Here is a 22,500-nt window from a genome sequence, read left to right as displayed (position 1 = left end):
GTATTTAATATGTGTAGAAGTAACAGTACACCAGGCTACAGGTTTTTAGTGAGTTGTATAAGGGAGGAGAATAGCGGACAGTCATTAGAAAATATTCGGTCATTAATAAGAGACAAACCTTTAGATGCAACGAAGTATGTTACATATAGATGAAAACTTAATAGGGGACTATTATATAACAGTGTATAAAGGAGAGATGTATATTCCTGATTAAAAGAGACAAGCTTTAACAAGGGTAAGACTGATGTCACATAGTTTGAAAATTGAATTAGGAAGGTAGAGTAGGATCATGCGTAAGTTATGCATTTGTGTATGTATGAAAAATCAGGTACAGGGTGAGGAACATGTACTGTTACATTGTTCGCTTAGCGCACACATTCGTGCGAAATATCCTAACCTTGATTACTCGGACATTGTAAACTTGTTGAATGAAGGAAACCTAATAGATCTTTGTAATTATGTATTTGAAATCCTGGATTTCTACAAGAGCTAATGATAATAAATAGATTTTGAGTGGTATTACCATGTTGTTAATCGCAAGTTGTTGTTTGTTTATATATTCTTGTGAACATAATATTTTCGCTAAAGTAAATCTGTCTTGTGCAAGATTATTGCATACAATATATATAGTAAATGATGTATCTTTACCTTTTTAATTTTTTTTTGTGATAATTCAACAAAGTGTATATATAAATAAATATATATATATATATATATATATATATATATATATATATATATATATATATGTATATATATGATATATATGTATATATATATGTATATATGATATATATATATATATATATATATATATGTATATATATGTATGTATATATATATATATATATATATATATATATGTATATATATGTATGTATATAATATATATATATATATATATATATATGTATATATATATATATATATATATATATATATATATATATATATGTATATATATATATATATATATATATATATATATATATATATATATATATATATATATTGAAATGCTTTGAGATTGTGAAAAAAACGGGGCAATTCTGAGAGGTAGTTATCATCTTGGACATTTTATGGCCATTGTGACTCATTTGCACTCTTGCAATTATGACCTTTCAAGGTTGACTATATTGGTAATGGTGTTTCTCGTAAATTAAATGGATGATACCAATGAATATATAGATAACTTTGAAAATAATAAAGAAAACTAACGAACAAATATGAAAATAATCTTTGCAAATACTCAGAAGTAAGGAAATACCGAATATCCTAAACAGGTTCAATGAGAAAGAGAAACTCTAATCTAAACTTTAGGTAAAGATTGTAAGAATATAACACCTGCCAAGTAAGCTATGGTTTTGGTTTAGTTTGACTACTTGTTCACGAGTTCAATCATTATACATGAATTTACGCATTGCTGCCAATTTGGCTTCATATTTTTAAACGATATAATGTAGGCTATCATCTGAAGAGAAGGCACTATAAGTTAGAAATAAAATCAATTTAGTATGTGACACTACTAAAATCATGCTTGGGAAATGTCATTGTTTCAAATATTACTTCCCGGAGTCTGATCTCAAGTTTTCAACGCATTCGTGTCTACTAAAACACTACTACTGTTTACAAAATAACTCTGCTATTTCGAGCGAAATTTTAACTCTTAGAATCTCTGATGATAAAGCTCAGGCGTTTTCTTTGGATTTTTTTTTTTTTTTATTGCTACTTTATTTGACCCAAAGCAATGGCCAAAGTAGCATCACATTATTCGCATAACGTTTCCATTAGTTTGAAAGCTCAATATTTTACTAGGATTTAGCGAAATGCATATTGAATTACAGGTTGTTATAAGAGAGCTTCAGATGCTACTTTGGACGATTTATGATATTTTTAATAGATTTTGATTTAAAGATTGACCTTTCATTTGGTCAACAAGAAAGAAATCCACCATTGTCGTTAGTATATTCTAAGGAAGTTGATCAAAATAAATACAACTCACGATACTGAAGATTTCCTTTTTCTAGTAAACTCAGGTAAAAAGGAATTTTTTCTCAGAATCTTAAACTGTAAAGCCGGATGATGAAAAACTTCATCGTCATTCTTGAAGGGTAATCAGGGCAGAGTGGAAAAAGTTAAAGGGAACGACTTTAAAAAATGGAACCTGAAAAGAGTAAAGAGAAAAAGACCCCAAAATGAAGAGGGAAGGACTCGACATGTATTGTTATATGACTTCAGATTGAAGCCCGTCATAAAAAGAACAGGAAATGAATGGGAAATAAGGCGAGCCAGAAATTTACTGAGAAATGAACCGTAAGTAAACAGAAAAGATTTTTAATTACAGCAGCTTAAAAAATATACTTTTTAAATTATAATTCAACCAGGAAAAACTTAAAGATAGAGGTTACCTTAAGCAATATCAGAAATACAGAAAGGAAAAGAGAAATGAAGAAAATGTGTGAATTTTAAAATAGATTCACTGCCCTTTTATCATTATTAGAAATTGACAAGGAGGGATTATTATTATTATTATTATTATTATTATTATTATTATTATTATTATTATTATTATTATTATTATTATTATTATTATTATTATTATCATTATTATACCTCTAACCTGGATAAGAAAACCAATTTTGTAAGCTAAATTGCTCCAAAAGGAAAATCAGCCCATTAACGAAAGGAAATAGCAAATATGTCAATAATGATTAAATATAAACTATTTCAAGAACGATATATATCAGTCTTATCTGAAATATAAAAATAAACTTCTGTCAACATGTTCGACAAAAAAATATTTACAAAATATTTGAGCTTCTTATGTTCCACTGATTTAACTACCAGAATAGGAAGACCATTCCACATCCTGGTCACAGTTGTAACACTTCCAAAATATGGTGTATCATTGCTGTTTATTATGAAGACTTAACTGTTTGAATTAATTACACAAATAGAACTCTGAACAGGATAGCACAGTCTAGTAAGATGTGAATGGCTTGAATAATGAAAAAAAAAAAAAAAAAAAAAAAAAAAAAATTGAAACGAACGACAGTGCCAGAGATTGATATCCAAATTGAGAATAAGGAATTTGATGGAATGCAAGATTCTATCCAACAAATTAAGATGAGATTCAGCAGCTGGAAACCAGAACGGAGAACAATACTTGAAACAAGGAAGAATGTAAGAATTGAAACACTTGATCACAAAAATCTTGAGGGGAGCTACTCTGCCCCGTTAAAACCATGTTATTTTTGGGTCATTTCAAACTTGATAACTTTTTGGTTTCTCAATTGATTTTCATAATTTATAAATCCTTTTAAAGATAATTGTATCATCTACATTTTTATAGAACCGAATTTTTATTAGTCCTCTTTTATATATATGTATCTATATTTAAAAAGATATTGGCAATATTTGTGAAAATTGTCATTTTTAAGATATATGTTTTGATAATTACGAAAAAACCCTTCCAAGAATTTGTAGTATATAAAAAATCGTATTTATTCATATAAAATTAGTAGATATTCGTTCATAAGCAGAAAAGTAGTTTTTGATTTAACTCTGAGAAGTTCATATATTGAGGTAACTGCAATTGCTATTTTTTATGGAAATCGCCTTCTTTACTTTATTAGGGGTTAGTCTAGGGTTTTATGGGTAATTATACCTCACCATTAGGGATCAATAGGTGATAATCATGATATTTCACAGTTATTTATTAAGAAGTAATGAACACAACCCTTCAAATTCAGAAATGTATACGCTACATATATCAAATAACATGAGAAATGTAAATATATAAACAAACAGACAAAGAAATTCGAGAAATATAACAGAGAAAGGCAACATACGTTTTTGACACTGTCAAAAGAAATGAACTACACATTATTTTCAGCCATGGTGAAAAAAAAAAAAAAAAGATTCATGTGAATTTTATAGGACACTACAAGAAGTATCTATATCTCAAATTCTTGATGAAAAATTGGTTATTCATATACGCTGATAAGAAAAGGTTTGCAATTATGTTTTAGCTCTAAAACAAGTTACTTTCATTTCAAATAACATTTGAAACAAAATATAGATCTAGCAAAAAATGGAATAATCCGAATTTCCAAAATAACAAGCAGAGGTTGAGTCGCGCACCTTAAGAGTTTCTTAATAAGCCATTTTTTTTTTTTGTGCAATTGAAGAAGAAACAGAATAAAAATATTCTCAAAACTAAATTTGCAATCAAGACACACATCTAGAATTTCAAGTAAGTTTTACATGTTTAAAGAGTTATCGTTAAACGTAAGATCTGGGGTTTGTTAGAGTTAAGCCTTATGTCCCATAATTTACACCGTGTGCTAATTTCAGCCAATATGTGTTAAGGAATTCACCAACCACAGGTCCAAGTTCAGCCGTTAGAATTGGAGCATAAAGAATAGCATCATCTACAGATACAATGAGCTTGATTTCTAGGTCAAACCACATATCATGGTTCTATATTATGAAAAGTATTTAGCCAAGAACACGACCCTGCGGAATACCAGACATTAAACAGTAAACAGAGTAATGAAAAACTTGAACTTCATAAATCCTGTTTTCCTGAGGCTAAACTACCTAGTTTAGCTTTTCGATCTCGTGAAGTTAAAGCTCTGTTGATGGACCTTGATGCTTATGGAGGTGTAGGCCCAAATGGTATTTTTCCTTTGTTTTTTATAAAGACAACAGATTTTTTAGCTCTAAAGTTATCTGTTATTTTGCGCAAATTAGCAAGAAGCGGAGCTTTTAGCACTTATTGGAGAATTGGTTATGTTACTCCTCTATGTAAATCTGTTTGTGGTAGCTCAAGTCCCACTGATTAACACCCAATTTCCATAACTCCCATATTATCTAATTTTTTTTTAACGTCTTCTGGTAAAACGTCTTAATAGGTTTTCTGGAGGTAATCATATATTCCCTAGTTTGCAGTTTTGTGTTCGTAAAGGCCTTGGAGCGTGTGATGCCCTTCTTACAATGTCAATCTCCAATGCTGTACAGAAATCCCTTGATTGTGGTTAGGAAGTTCGTATGATTGGCCTTGATTTTAGTGCTGCATTTGACCGTGTTAATCATGAGGCCCTTGTTTTGAAACTCAAACAGTTGGGAGTGGGTGGGTCGTTTCTTAGTATTATTATTGATTTTTTAAAGAAATATATCTCAAAGAGTTGTTGATGGGCACCATAATGAGTATAGGAATGTAATATCCGGTGTTCCTCGGGGTAGTGTTCTTGGTCCATTACTTTTCATACTATATACACATGACATGTGGTTTGGCCTAGAAAACAAGCTTGTTGGATATGCAGATGATGCTACTCCCTTTGGATCAATTCCATCTCCTGAATGTAGATTTGGGGTTGGTGAATCCCTTAACAGAGATTTAGCTAAAAGTGTTGCACGCTGCAAATTATGGGGGCATGACGTTTAGTCCTAACAAAACTCAAAGTATGATTGTAAGTAGGTCAAGGACGGTGGCTCCTTAACACCCGGATCTCAGTATTGATAATATTTTTTTAAATTTGTATAGCACTTTTAAAATTTTAGGTGTGATTCTCGACAACAAATTTACTTTTGAGAAACACATTAGGTCTGTATTCTTCAATTGCACAAAAAAATTGGCTTATTGAGAAAGTCTTACAAGATTTTCGGTGATCAATCTATTCTGAAGAAGTGTTTTAATTCTTTCATTTTACCTTGTTTTGAGTATTGCTCTCATGTCGGGTGTTCACCTGCTCTATTCTCATCTTAATTTGTTGGAAAGAGACTTGCGGTCTATTAAATTTCTTATTCCTGATCTAGATATTAATCTTTGGCGCCATCCTTTACATTCAGATCTCCCTGGACAATTCTATCACGTTCGTAATACTAGGCAGGCAGTTAATTCTCCATCATGAGGCTCAATACCACACAGTATTCTAGAAGTTGTGGAATGATCTTCCTAATCGGGCAGTTAAATCAGTAGAACTTCAAAAGTTCAAAGTTGGAGCAAATGTTTTTATGTTGACCAGGCTGACATGAGTCTTTTTATAGTTTATATATGACATATCTGTTTTTTACGTTGTTAATAGTTTATATATGACATTTATTTTGACGTTGTTACTTTTTTTAGAATGATTTTCTGTTAATTTGTTCTCATCATTTATTTATTTCCTTTCCTCACTGGGCTATTTTTCCCTATTGAAGCCCATGGGCTTATAGCATCTTTCTTTTCCAACTAGGGTTGTAGCTTGGGTAATAATAATAATAATAATAATAATAATAATAATAATAATAATAATAATAATTATTAAGTTCCTATAATGACCCAGTTATCCTTATCAACTACGCTCAGCCATCTATTAGAAAAGAATCAATAATGATGTCCAGAAAAGACCCACCTACTTGCATCTATTTAAGTTTGAAAACAAGGGGTTCAGGATTAATGTCACATTCCTGATTACCATCAAAATAATTTAATTCAGCATTGGAAATCATACGAGCGGCATCACATGCTCCACGGCCTTTGCGAAAGTCAAACTGCAAATTACATAATAGATGATTACATTCAGCTTACTTATTTAGATGTTTTGACAAAAGATGCTAAAAAAATATGAGGGAATATAAGGGTAATGGAAATTGTGTGATAATCAGCAGAGATAGAGCTACCAAAAACACATTTACCCTATGAAGTAGAATTAACAGTTCTCTTGCAATTGAAAAATAAAATCTTGCTCGTTTGCAAAAAAATATCCGACAACTTAGGAACTAAATCGTATGTCATTATGAAAAACAGAAAAATACCCATTGGATCTACACCTCCAAAATCATCAAGTTCCAATAATATTGTTTTAATTTCACTCTAATTACAAGCTAAACTATTAATTTTAGCCTTAGGAAAATAGAAATGAAGAAAAATTTTCATTACGCTGCTTCAAGTAAAGGAGAAACTGTTAAGTCTACACGAAAGATTGCAGATTTAAGGGTAGTCCATCATTTATGCTTTTGGGTTGACTTGAATGGGTTTCATTTAAGGTCAAATTCTGTTCCTCTTTAGATTAATCATAAACACACTGATTAACGGCTGTTAGTTAAGTATAGTAGTCAACACGGAATTTTTGGATTTTTTAGTATTTATCATTCTCAGAGAGATAGCGTGTTTATTTAAATGATTAGTATTCTCAAATGTTCTTCCTGCAGGTATAGATGGTTATCTAATGGTTAGCCAGACACCAGAGATCTTCCAACTTTTATAAATAAAAGGAATGCATTTTGTAATTTGTGCATTGATAGCTATCTAATCTAGATGGTACTCCTGTATTAGCCTTTCACGCCAATCTTCTGTTAAAATTAACACTTAGAATTCCTTGCTTATGTAGGGTTATTATGTCTTTAATAACTGGAGTCAGTTTATAAAACTTTGTTTTGTCTTTTCAAAAATAATCCTTGCTCCATGTCATGATTTGATATCGATACTCGTTTAAATTTATTTTAGTTTCTTTGGCTTCTTAAGTTCTTCTGTAGTCCATATTTCAATGTTTGCAACCCCCTTAATGAGAGAATACGTTGATGAAGTCATTGAGCTTCTGAGTGGCATATCATTTCAGTGCTGAAATTAGGTGACGGGCAAGAGGGCTCTCGAACTTGGGGTAATTGCTCCACAAGTTCAAATGTAACTCTCTCTCTCTCTCTCTCTCTCTCTCTCTCTCTCTCTCTCTCTCTCTCTCTCTCTCTCTCTCTCAATATTACTTTGACCTTCTCCTAATTTTATAATCTTTCTTTCGTGTTGCTGTCTCAACTCCATGAGAAAAATTTCCATTATAATGTGTGGCTATGTTTACAGACACACATACACACACACACACACACACACACACACATATATATATATATATACATATATATATATATATATATATGTATATATATATATATATATATATATATATATATGTATATATATATATATATATATATATATATATATATATATATATATATATGTATATATATATATATATATATATATATATATATATATATATATATATATATATATAATCTTTTTTCTTGATGGCGTGGATGTTTCTACATCCATTATTGCCGCTGTCATGGATGTTTCTATGTGTGTTATTACTACCTGCTTCGGTTAATGGGAGGTGTTGTAATGGTTTGGAAATATTTGCATTTGAAGCTACATGTGAGAGTATTGGATGATATCAGCCACCCCGAAGATGGTTTGGACCTTTTTGGTGGAACTATTCTGAAGTGTTGGGTCTTCGGAATCCATGGGGGTCCAATGGTTGGGGTAGGACTCTTGGCTTTTGGCCAGAAGCCCATCATTACAGATATGGGTAGGGTGATTCCATAGTTTCTTGGTCTCAGTCCTAACAGGTGAGTTCAGCTTACACCTGTGCCTGTATATATGTTTTGGTGCTATCCTTCGGGTAGGGTATGGAGTGAACCATCTGGGAAGTATACTCTTATTGTGCCGATAGTGGAGAGTGAAAATATCCTTTCTGATGTGTGATGGCTTAGTATTCTCAAGCATGTAAATTGTTGCATTTGTATAATTCACAAAGTTGCATTGCAAGAAAGACATAATATCGCACAGATACCAAATTAACCGATTGGTCTGCGAACACTCACAATATAGCTTAACAGAGGAACACTCAACGATTTTTGCCTAACATCACAAAGGTCTTCCGCCCTTGTATGCTCTTCAAACAATGAGAGATACTAAGGGTATAGACGAGTCTAACCTAATCCACACATCGACATTGAGAAGCATGCTTATCTTGTTGCTGGAGCTTTCTCAAGAAGTATTCCTTGAAGTCAAGATGTGTTTTGCAGACAGTGTATGTCAACCATTGAAATTTAAAAACCAACACGCACAGTAAAATACATTTACGCATTGTGTACTGATCAGCTGCTTATACTAAAATGATTTAGTTTTACTGAACGATTGCTGTAATTCTCCTATTGTCTAAAGACTCGACTGTCCAAACCGCTTTTTATTGTATAAAACTTAATACCTAATTGTTTATCTATTTATTCAATTATTTCAGAAAGTTATTATACTATTTTGAGTAAATATTGTAATAGTAAATTCCTTGTTTTTTATTTATGTTAGTTTATAACAAACTTATTTTCTTTACTATTTTCATTATGGGTCCCAAATCTTGAGGAGTTAGTTCAATGCTTATTTTAGCTGGAACAAAACAATAATACCATCACGGGTAAGAGTCTAATGACAATAGGGAATTATTTATTGCTAACCCCATGGCTATAGTTATCTAAATCCTAACATATTCCCCATAGAAGATAGCGATTCCTTAAATCACAATTATAATCTACTCTAGAGTATAATTTATTTGTTCATTTAAAAAGTAAGAAACAGACTAATTTAATAAGAGAAAAAGAATGAAATGCAACTCGGGGCGATGATTGAGATTGTTGCACATCTCATTCAAGTATATGGGCCCCTACCACTTACAGACATATTGTAAATATAGTCATATTGCAAATAAGAATAAAGACTATGACTGAGACTAAGCAATCCTCACCACTCAAAGGTGTACCTTTTTTAACCTAAAGTTAAACATAGGCAAATGACCCTAATTCTAAAGTCCTTACCCCACAAAGGAGGTATAGTATTTTTTTTTTACCCCAAAACTCAACCTAACTTAACCTAAGACCTTCCCAAGCCTACAATAAATCTATATCATCCTTAAGCAATTTGCAAAATCTCTCAGTGACCTTCCTCCTTGGCCTGACTTCCCTGGCCTCACTGCTGATTCGAAATATTGTCGACGAGCCTTTCATCAGATTCACTTTCCTTACCAGAGTGAGTTATGGTAAGTTCTAGGGGCCTTTATTAGTACTATATCCCCTAATTTGATTTTATTTTCCTGGGTGGATTGATATAGGTTTCTACTGTGTTCTCGCAGACTGAGAAGGAAGCTTTCGTGCCATAGCTTCTTAAAACTCTCGAATACTTCCTCTTGCATTTCAAGGGTTTTTTCCAAGTGAGGCTGATTTTGGTCATTTAGCCAGACTTCCTCATCCCCCCATAATATCGACGCCGCCTTTGTGTGCATCTTAAGGAAGGCGTAATGAATTAGAGATTGTCTGAACTTTATCGATAGGTTAGTGGTCGAGAATTTATAGCCCGTTGAATGCTAGAATGAGAAGTGAACATTTCAAAGTACGTTAATCTGGCCAGCCCTACCAATAGCTTTGTAGAGGCAACTCTTCAGAACTCTGATCAGTCTTTCCCATGCTGAACCTATCCAAGCTGAATACAAAGGGATTTTAACATGGTTGACATGGACCTTTTCCTACTTCTCTAATACTTCAGTGGACAGTAACGAGTTAGTCAATATATCTTAACCCTTTGTGAAGGTTTTGACATTATCACTGTATAGGTAATAAGGAATACAGTACATATTCTTGGTGGACATGTGTAATAATTCGAAGTGAACAGCCCTAATATTAAGACAAGTATAAATAAGAATAAAAACTTTAACCGACTGAGCATTTATCTCATCTTTAATACAAAAGTGGCCAGTGTAATCTACGCCCACATGTTGGAAGGCCTTCACAAATTTTATTTGATGCTTGGATATTTTTGTGAACTTGGGATATTTAAAGGCTAAAGAATTAAACTTTTTACAAATGTAACATGTAATTAATACACTCTTAAGAACCATCCTTCCCTTTGATACACAGAATCCATGCTCTATCATGTGATTAAGGGTAGTTCCTATAACAAGGTGTTGCATCCCTTGGTGGCAGTCTTTAATTACAAGAGTGGTTAGCGGGTGCTGCTTCGGAAGCAGAGCCGGATTGTGAACTTCATATTTGAAATAGAAATATTTACTTACCCTACATCTGGATCTTAACTGTCCTGTGGAGTCTAAAATCAACTCGTGATTAGACACGACGATGAATATCTTTATCATTCTTTGGATTTGTTAGGAATTTTAGTTCATTGCTGAAACACTCATTTTGAGCCATCTTAACCCAGTACTCCAAGGCTTTTCTCTTGGGATCACAATCCCGTACTTTACTAAGAAATTTAAATAGGTGACTTGTTACCCTGAGCAGTCCATCAAAGTTTGAATGCTTAATATTATTTAGGATTCCAGTGTTTACTTTCTTGGACTGTGAGGCATAAGCCGTGCATATTTTGCTTTTCTGGGCAGGTTACAAATTCATTAAAGGATATTTGGGCCCCTTTTTTAAGTCATTAATGAACCAACGTGGTCCTCCTAACCAGAATTTAATTTGTTTCAAATATTTAGGGTAGGATAACCCCTTGGTAATTAAGTCTGTGGTGTTTTCGCCAGTATTGGCATAATGATATGTAACAGGAAGCCTGTATTTAGAGATTATTTCAGTTTTTAAGCCGTCAGCTTCCAAAACTCTATTATGGAGTAATTTTTACTTTACCTTTGTTTCTTTCGTCAGAAGCCAATTGAGCACAACCTGAACTCTAACACTAATGTTTAAAAATTAAAACTGAATGTTCTGATAATCCTCCAATATTGTGGGTAGACATTTAAAGGCTAGTATAACTCCCAAAACAGACTTGGACTTAGAAAATAGGTATGCACTTTTGCCTTCTTTATTTACTGCATAAGCTACAAAGCCTCAAGCCTTCATGGAACTGTCACTAAATATATGGAGGCCATATGTCACTTGTTCATTCAAAGCTCGTTTTGGGAACGATATCTCACTCAACATTTCTAAATCCCTATTTAACCTTTTCATTTCATTACATATGTCTTCCGGTAGAGGCTCATCCCGGTTTACTTTCAACTTTCATATTTTACTCATCAGCAACTTACCCCTTATTGTGATTGGAAGTGCAAAAATCAATGGGTCAAATACTTTAGATGTTTGAGAGAATTTTTCTCTTAGTGTTTTCCTCGGCATCTATTATGCAAGGTGCTATACTCATCGAATCATTTTTTATGTTATAACGGTAGCCAAGTACTTTCTCTTCAGCACTAGAATGCTCAACTAACCTCCCATCTTCGTTCATTTGTTTTCCTCAATTCAGCTGAATTGGCACTCCAGGATATCAGTGTAAATCCACCTGTTGCCAACCTACAATAAGCAAGTCTGTAAAACTCATGCATTTCATTTTCATTTCCTGTAACAAGCAAATTGTCAACGTAAAAGATGTTTGACAGTAATTCACTTAACTTGTCATCAGAAAAGGTACTGGCATGATGTTTCAAGACACATTGTAATATGAAAGGTGAAGAGGTGAACCCGAACACAATGGTCTTGAATCTGTACGTTACTATTTCATTACCCCTCTTCTTGAAAAAACAAAACTTATTTGATCTACTTCACTCTTTAATTTAATCATTAGAAAGGCTTGCTTTATCTCACTAATCATTACTAACTTGTTATTGCAGAAATAAAATTTTAACTTCAGTATATTGTTCATCAGATCAACTCCGGGATATGCAAATTCATTGAGAGATGGCAGTTCTTTATCAGTTTTAAGAGAGCAGTTAAAATTGGCCTTATCTTGGTCGTGACTTGTTCGTCTACTTTTATGACTGGTCTATGAGGAATCCAGATTCTGTTTTGGTATTCATTTGGTCTAACGTCTATTTCTTCTGTAATGTCGTCTGCCAACTGCTAATCAAAAGACTGCCTGATATTTTTCAGTTTAACCCTTCTGTTTTAAATGTTTTACTCTTCTCTCCAAGACCTTTAAGGAACCTTATGATTAGAGAAAACAGATTTAATCTTCTCTGGAAACCATGGCAACTCTACAATATAGTGCCCCTCTGCAAAAACTATGCCGTTTTAAAACTTTTCTATTAGGTGACTGTCATAAAATACTAGTTCCTGATCACTAGTCTGGATCCCCATTGACTCCAAGCTAAAAAGATTTTCAATTTCATTATCTACTTCCATATCTTCTAGTATGTGTTCTAAAGGGTTGAAATAATATTTGAAGGGATCTATAATGGCGTTAACTATTGTTCTAGTTCTTTTGTCCAAACTACTTTCTTGCTTATTGGCTAAAAGGTGAATAACCATTTTACTTTGTTCTTTATCTAAAATGTCGAATACATTGCCTATGGGAGCCACTTATTGTTAATTACAAGACATGCCCCGCCTAACTTCCTTTCCAAGCTTATTGAAGACATTGAGACAGTGATTGAATTATGTCAATGCCTAACAACATATCCTCTTTCACTATCTCAGGGTTTCCTGTTTCATTGAAGGCTTCATCAAGAAGCTGAATGTGATTTGATTCGAACTCAGAGTATTGCGTTCATTTCCGGCACCTCAAATTGAATGTCTAAAGTCTTTTCAACTAATAAAGGAACAAACACGAGTCTGTCTTCTTAATTTTATTCCTGTGGACATCTGTTTGCATTCTTTGGATTCTTGTCCTGTGTACGTGCAGACATCACATTCAAGAGCATACAGTCGTTGAATGTCTGTACCAAGTTCTTGAGTTGCCTTTCCAGATATATATGACCTTTGATTCACTGTATCTATTAAACACCTTACTTTCTTACTCAACTTTCCATTCCTTGGATGTAACAATAATCACTACTTCTCTGGGTTAGGCCTAAGTTGACATTAGTTTTAGCGGATGGAGAAGTTTTTTCTTTGTCAGCTATGAAACAAAACAGAGATATGTGTTCCTTCTTCTTGCTTTCCATAACAAGCATCTAGCTCATGACCAGATCCAGCACATCTGATGCAAAGGGATAATTTTTTAGTCTACCTACTTTACTAGCATAATTAGTGAAATTATCACATATACTTATGGAATGCCTGGAAGCCCCACACAGTTTGCATTTTAATTTATTTGTAGCTTTATAGTTATGTACAGTACCTGTACTTTGAGAAGTTTTACTTTCAACATCACGAGTGGGAGACTTAAAAGCGTGAGTGAAGGGTCATTAAAAAGTGACTTAGCCAAGGTCTTAGGTTTGACAGAGCTACTTCTGCTAAGGGTTGTTAACCCTGGATAGGTACGCTCCTCGGACACCCCTTTAAGGGTATACTCGGACGCGCGCGACCCCGACGCCAAAAAAAATTCTTGAAAAATCAGTTTTTGCAGTAACCTCCTTTTTTCTTTTGCCAAAAAAAACTTCAATGAATGCTTAAAACAACTGTAAAGATAAATACTACTCATCTGCAGAAAAATTATTTATTATAAATATTTTAAAAAATTAAGTAGAAAAAAAGACCTTACATAAAAATTCATAAAAAAAAAGTTTATACATATATACACAAATCCTTTTAGGAATTGATTCTTGAATGTTTAGGACACATCTTGATGTATTTTGGATGAAGTCAGACCCATGAAGGTGAAGATCTGAAATGAGAAAAAAAGGGTAACTTTTTTTGGCCAAAAAAATTTGTCCAAATTTCATGAGTTTTTTGGGTACCCAAATGAAATAGGAAGTGGCTAATTTTTTTAGGGAATAAACATATGTTATCCTAAAATAGAAATATGTAAAAAAATCTTCATTATTTTGTAAATTACATTTATATCAGGGGCCATATCTAAAGGTAATTTTTTTAGTACTTAGAAATTTCGTAAAAAAACACATATATTTAATATATAATATGATATTTATGCAGGTAAAAATATACCAAAATATCACAAATTCTATAGGGAACAAGAATATATATAGATAGGGCAACTTACGCTTCGGATATGTCCACAAAATGGCCGCCAACCACACTGACTCAAGACTCCCTAATCTGCCACTTGAAATGTAGGAAGGGTATGTCAATTTCAAGGTGTTATTTACTAATCTAATTATTCTTGGATATGCATAAAAATTGTATGGTGGGTTGCTGGATAATTGTCGATTATTTTACGACTATAAAATTAAAATTCTGACAAAAAAATTTTTTTTTTGAAGGGAAATAAAATCGAAAAAAAAAATGTAAAACAATATAATATTTTAGCTAAAAAAATTTGATGATATTCGATCAAAAAAGAAGTAAACAAAATTTTCCGACAAATAAACATCTAGATGAATCATTACTCTGTGATAGTTCCTTAGTACGTAGTAATTTTGAAAGAAATGAGAAAAAACGAAAAAGTGGCAATCGCAGGAAAATCTAACACATACCTATATATACAACATATCTGGCTAAAAATAAAGATAGGCATGGGTAGCCAGATTATCTAGAAACACTTTCCAACACTATAAAAATACAAGTTTTGCGACACTACTTGCCAATTCCTTACGGTAACATGACTAAGCAAAAAAATGCAAAACAAATAAAAAGAGGCACTCGCGGAAAAATGGCCAACATTCTAATATACGGCATTTCAGAAAAAAAAAAAAATTTCAGATACGTACTAGGCAAACCATCAAGGCACATTTTCCGACAAATAAACATCTAAATGAATCATTACTCTGTGATAGTTCCTTAGTACGTAGTAATTTTGAAAGAAATGGGAAAAAACGAAAAAATGGCAATCACCGGAAAATCGAACACATACCTATATATACGCCATATCTGGCTAAAAAAAAGATAGGCATGGGTAGCCAGATCATCTAGAAACACTTTCCAACAGTATAAAAATATAAGTTTTGCGACACTACTTGCCAATTCCTTACGGTAATATGACTAAGCAAAAAAAATGCAAAACAAATAAAAAGGGGCACTCGCGGAAAAATGGCTAACATTCTAATATACGGCATTTCAGAAAAAAAAAATTCAGCCACGTGCTAGGCAAACCATCAAGGCACATTTTCCGACAAATAAACATCTAAATGAATCATTACTCTGTGATAGTTCCTTAGTACGTAGTAATTTTGAAAGAAATGGGAAAAAACGAAAAAATGTCAATCACAGGAAAATCGAACACATACCTATATATACGCCATATCTGGCTAAAAAAAAGATAGGCATGGGTAGCCAGATCATCTAGAAACACTTTCCAACACTATAAAATTATAAGTTTTGCGACACTACTTGCCAATTCCTTACGGTAACATGACTAAGCAAAAAAATGCAAAACAAATAAAAAGGGGCACTCGCGGAAAAATGGCCATTCTAATATACGGCATTTCAGAAGAAAAAAAATTCAGCCACGTGCTAGGCAAACCATCAAGGCACATTTTCCGACAAATAAACATATAAATGAATCATTACTCTGTGATAGTTCCTTAGTACGTAGTAATTTTGGAAGAAATGGGAAAAAACGAAAAAATGGCAATCACAGGAAAATCGAACACATACCTATATATACGCCATATCTGGCTAAAAAAAAAGATAGGCATAGGTAGCCAGATCATCTAGAAACACTTTCCAACACTATAAAAACATAAGTTTTGCGACACTGCTTGCCAATTCCTTACGGTAACATGACTAAGTAAAAAAATGCAAAACAAATAAAAAGGGGCACTCGCGGAAAAATGGCCAACATTTTATTATACGCATTTCAGAAAAAAAAAATTTCAGCCACGTACTAGGCAAACCATCAAGGCACATTTTCCGACAAATAAACATCTAAATGAATCATTACTCTGTGATAGTTCCTTAGTACGTAGTAATTTTGGAAGAAATGGGAAAAAACGAAAAAATGTCAATCACAGGAAAATCGAACACATACCTATATATACGCCATATCTGGCTAAAAAAAAGATAGGCATGGGTAGCCAGATCATCTAGAAACACTTTCCAACACTATAAAATTATAAGTTTTGCGACACTACTTGCCAATTCCTTACGGTAACATGACTAAGCAAAAAAATGCAAAACAAATAAAAAGGGGCACTCGCGGAAAAATGGCCATTCTAATATACGGCATTTCAGAAGAAAAAAAATTCAGCCACGTGCTAGGCAAACCATCAAGGCACATTTTCCGACAAATAAACATATAAATGAATCATTACTCTGTGATAGTTCCTTAGTACGTAGTAATTTTGGAAGAAATGGGAAAAAACGAAAAAATGGCAATCACAGGAAAATCGAACACATACCTATATATACGCCATATCTGGCTAAAAAAAAAGATAGGCATAGGTAGCCAGATCATCTAGAAACACTTTCCAACACTATAAAAACATAAGTTTTGCGACACTGCATGCCAATTCCTTACGGTAACATGACTAAGTAAAAAAATGCAAAACAAATAAAAAGGGGCACTCGCGGAAAAATGGCCAACATTTTATTATACGCATTTCAGAAAAAAAAAATTTCAGCCACGTACTAGGCAAACCATCAAGGCACATTTTCCGACAAATAAACATCTAAATGAATCATTACTCTGTGATAGTTCCTTAGTACGTAGTAATTTTGAAAGAAATGGGAAAAAACGAAAAAATGGCAATCACAGGAAAATCGAACACATACCTATATATACGCTATATCTGGCTAAAAAAAAGATAGGCATGGGTAGCCAGATCATCTAGAAACACATTCCAACACTATAAAATTATAAGTTTTGCGACACTACTTGCCAATTCCTTACGGTAACATGACTAAACAAAAAAATGCAAAACTAATAAAAAGGGGCACTCGCGGAAAAATGCCCAACATTCTAATATACGGCATCTCAGATAAAAAAAAAAAAAAAAAGACATGCACGTGTTAGCCCAACCATCAAGGCACACTTTCTAACACATAAACATGAAAAAAAAAATCAATAATATACGGCAATTCCTTACTACGTAGTAAATTTTTACAAATATTGAAAAAAAAAAACAGAAATTGGCAACCGCAGTTAAATACCCCATATACCAATAACTACGTCGTATCTGACAAAAACAAAGTCACGCATGGGTAGCCAGATCATCTAGACACACTTTCCAACACTAAAAAAGCAAAAGTTTTCCGACACTATTTGGCAATATCTTACGGAAAAATGACTTGGCAAAAATATGAAAAAAAATGAAAATGGGGCACTCGCGGTAAAATGGTCCTCGTGGTGATGAACGACATTTTAACTAAAAAAAAAATCATGCACATGGTAGCCAAACAATCCACCAAGACTTTCCACAACTGATAACCTATACAAGTTGCACCATTCCACGACAATTTCATAATACGTAATAACTTTGATAATTATGCAAACTACCTTAGAAGGGTAAACTCGCATGCGCTCGACCCCGACGCGTCTCAGAAATCGGGGAAGGAGTACAGCTACAGATATGCACATCTGGACACTACTAGAGAGTGTAGGTGAGACACCTACTGCAGGTCGATCACCCACAAATTCAGTCACGGGGGTGAGTCACGTGAGAAAAACCTCTTTTTTTTTTTGACGCTCGGGGTCGCGGACGACCCACCGGTTCCAGGGTTAAAACTCTTGGTAATTGTCAAATATGTCATGAAGAGAGGGATAATTATTATTTAAAAAATTAATGAATTCCCTTTTGACGGATACCGGCAACTAATTAAGAATTAAATTACTGATTAGGCTATGTCCGGCAGTGTTGACTTGTAACAAATCTATTCCTTGTGCTCTCAGCTCAAATGAATAAGATCTGATTTCATTGAGAAAAACCTTTACATAGGAATTTTTCAGGTCGAACAATGAATATGGGCTACGTTTAAGAACAATGAATATGGGCTAGCTTTAAGTGTTTTTAAAAGTCTCATCAACTATAAATTCCTTGTCTAGGAACTCCCTCTCCAACATTCCTTAGCCACCTCGCATCATAGATGGACATATGCTTAACTATGGAGTGACCATTATCTCTCAAATACCCAATTAAATAAGCTAACTTATTGGCAGCCGTCAAATTTTCTTGGAATCTATGACATTATTGGATTGATTAATAATAGTGCTAAAGGCAAACTTTTCTTTCCCCTTTCCGGTAAATGTGCCACACAGTAATGGCGGTGGTTTACTCTGTTATATTTATTTGGCTCACTATCTTCAATAAATCCTTAAAAGCTACAGTGTCACCATTATATACTTCATTTACTCTAAAGGAATCTAGTTCTATCTCTAATTGCAACAAATAGTTAGTTTGGTCTTCTAATTCATTTGCATATAGACTTTCATATACATTTTCTTAGTCCATTTTTTTCCATAAGGTGGTTGATTTGACTGCCAACATTCTTTACATGCTCGAGTTCAATTTCTATACTGTTTACTAATTTTCTTTTTAATAATTGATGGAGCGACTGTTTCCAGGTCCATTTCCTTTACTTTTTTTTTATATAAATGGTTATTTTCCAGTTATGGGTACCTCTGGTTTTCCTTAAAGGAACTGAAGACTCCAAAGTTGTTGCCTCACCCGAGTTTTACATTGTGACAATAATTAACTAATACAATGTTCAAAATTACTGAAAGCAAAAAGGAATTTCACTGACTAAAAGCAACACCTTCATATCACTCCCTATAATTTAGATCAGACGCTATAATTCACAAATACGTAAATATAAACTCAAAGGCAGCCAGCCATTGTAAGCAAAGACACAACAAGATGTCAATATCATCAATAAAAAATTTCAGTGGTAATGAGCGAATTATTTAACATTTAGAGGTATTTAATAATATACTATTACAATTATTATTGTTAGTTACAATTCACTTCTTGAAAAAAATTTGTAATTTGATATAATTTAAAAAGTTGTAATGCAAAACAAACATTACATCGCACAGATACAAAATTAACCACTTGGTCTGTGAACACACACAATGTATTTTAACAGAGGAACACTCACCGTTTTTTTGCCCAACATCATATATCATAAAGCTCTTCCGCCCTTGTATGCTCTACAAACAATGCGAGATATTAAGTGTATACACCAGTCTAACCTAATCCCTACATCAACATTGCAAAGCTTTTTCAAGATGTGTTCCTTGACGTCAAAACGTGTTTCGCAGACACTGAATGTGAACAACATGCAGAGTAAAGTACGTGTCCGCGTAGCGTACTGAGCGGCTGCTTATACTAGAATTATTTAGTTTTATTGAACGATTGCTGGAATTCGCCCATTGTTTAAAAACTCGACTGTCCAAACTGTTTGTTATCGTTTAAAACTTTTACTTAATTGTTTACCTATTTATTCAGTTATTTCAGGAAGTTATTATACTATTGTGGGTAAATATTTTAATTACAAATTCTGTCAGGTTTTCATTAATGTTAGTTTAGAACAAACTTATTTACTTAACTATTTTCATTATGGGTCCTGCGATCTTGAGGAGTTACTTCAATGCTTATATAAGTTGGAACAAAATAATAATTCGATCACTGGTCAGTCTAATTCCTAAAGGGAATGATTTATTGCTAACACCATGGCTATAATTTTCTAAATCCTGACAAAATCAAACTCATTTTCTTCCTAATCTCAACCCTGTCTTATGGATTCTTCAAACAATGGACCCCCATCCCTTGCATACGCTGACTCTCCCCCGGCACTGTTGATGACCTCTGGCAAGTCTGTTAAACAAAGTTCTGTTGATGACCTTGGAACTGGAAAGGGCCATTCTTCTGATATTCCAAAATTGAGTAATTTGGGTAACACGAGGAAACCTCGAATCCTTCATATTACTCAAAGTCCAACATAAACAAACTATGCTTTTGTATATAAAGCATTTGAGTGCTATTCATGTATAAAGGAAATAAGATTGAAACTTGCTGATGAAAAAATCATATTCATGGATATCTTACAGTAGTCATGATGAAGCATTTAAAGCAATAAGTAACATGAATAATATTGAAATTAATAACTTGAATGTTTTGACTTCTCTCTGCGATAAAGTGCCAAAGGATTTGGATGTATATAGGCCTGCAGACCGGTTGGAAAAAGATGCTTATCTACTTATGCCTTCCCTGAGAAAGCCGAAACTACCAATGTGGGTTGTAGCTGAATATAAGTAGGTTACAGGGAGTTATTTAAAAATCTGCAAATTAATGGAGAAAAAAGTAGGAACTAATGCACTGGGAGGTATATCTCGTTTTGGGAACCATAGTTACCGCATCCATGCCAAATCAAGCACATAATCTGTAATACTGTTAATCTAAAAATAAGGAATGAAGCTATTATGTTAGATGTCAAACCCCACCTAAATTTTAGCTACGGAAGGGGAGTAGTTTTTAACAAAGATTTATATGATTTTACTGAGGAGAAAATACTGGCCATGTGTCCATAAAATATATAGAAAGTACACAAAGTTCTAGGTACATTAATGATTATCCTAACTTTCTAGGATGCTCATGTATCTTTCTATATTACTATTGAAAATTAAATGATTAAATGTTTTAATTGTTCTAAATTTTGACACCCGTCCAAAGTTTGCAAAAATAAAATAAAAGTGTGGTATTTGCTCCAAATTTTACCATGGAAAATGTGCGCTTGAGGCCAGGTGTTTAAATTCCAACTTGAATCATAAATCCACTGACAGGACCTGCAAGCTGTATAAGTTGGAAAAAGCTGCCCTCAACAAATCATATTTTGAAGAAATAAGTGTGGGACATGCCAAAAGATCATATTGTTATGCTAAGGCATTAAAATCAAACCCACTTAAAAATTAAAGAAATATACCATCTGATTAAGAGCTGAATGACGAGGTGAACATATTACGTCCTGAGGCTTTATCACGTATTAAAACCAGGGTATTGCCTACCTCTGTACAACCTTTGTTCCCCAATACAAATAAATAGTACAAACCTCTCTCAGACCATGTCCTTGCCTGATTTGATGGATGTCCCAATTAAAAACAACTTACCTGATGTAACTGTAATGGGAAAGGTGCAAAAACCTAGAACCTTAACCCCCTCTACTAGAAACATTAAAGTTATGACATCAAATAGATTTGATGTTTTGTCTGTTGATGTTTTTAATGAAGCGGAAGATAACTTGAATAAATCCACCATCTGCCTCACCAAATAGATCAAAATGACGCAAAGAAAAAGACAAACGTAAAACCCAATATATCTAAGCCATCTCTAAAGAAACCTACAGGAAATAATGTTAGATTAAAGATTGTTAATGGGAAGATGTCTTCCAGAAATAATCCATAGTTTTCTCCTCCATTTTGCAATGGAATTGTCAGAGTTTAAGGGCCAAATATGAAAAACTTAAGCTTCTAATGCAAGAGCATTTCCTTATAATTGTATGTGTACAGGAGAGCAAGCTTGATGCTAATACTCCTTGTCCTCGAGAGTATGTTACATATGGAACACCTTATAATAAAAAAGCAGTGAGCCATGGCGAAAGTCTCATGTATGTTCGTCGAGATGTTCCCCAAATACCTTAATTTATTCGTACACCCATGCAAGCGGTGGTTGTACATATTGATATAGGGAAAAAATATACATTATGCTCTCTGCACTTCTCCAAATGATAACATTTCCTATGATAATTTTGTAGAGGGGATTCAACAACTCCCTCAACCTTTTCTCTTACTGGGAAATATGAATGGTAGACATCCTTTATGGGGTGATGTTTGAACAAACACAAGGGGCAATATTGTATCATCAATTGTGGAAAATGAGAATGTTGGGCTCCTTAATACAGGAGAGCCCACAC

The 22,500-nt window shown here is 33.3% G+C and overlaps 1 long non-coding RNA gene across 1 annotated transcript in view; it reads left to right on the top strand.

Annotated features, from left to right (window-relative positions):
- LOC137646778 (uncharacterized) overlaps positions 1-22,500 on the top strand; it is a 293,684-nt gene that overhangs the window by 96,957 nt on the left and 174,227 nt on the right. The window lies entirely within an intron of this gene.

Source organism: Palaemon carinicauda, chromosome 9 (genome assembly GCF_036898095.1).
Source record: "Palaemon carinicauda isolate YSFRI2023 chromosome 9, ASM3689809v2, whole genome shotgun sequence".
Classification (NCBI taxonomy): domain Eukaryota; kingdom Metazoa; phylum Arthropoda; class Malacostraca; order Decapoda; family Palaemonidae; genus Palaemon; species Palaemon carinicauda.
Note: the sequence above shows the minus strand (reverse complement) of the source record. Positions and strands in the feature narration are given on the sequence as shown.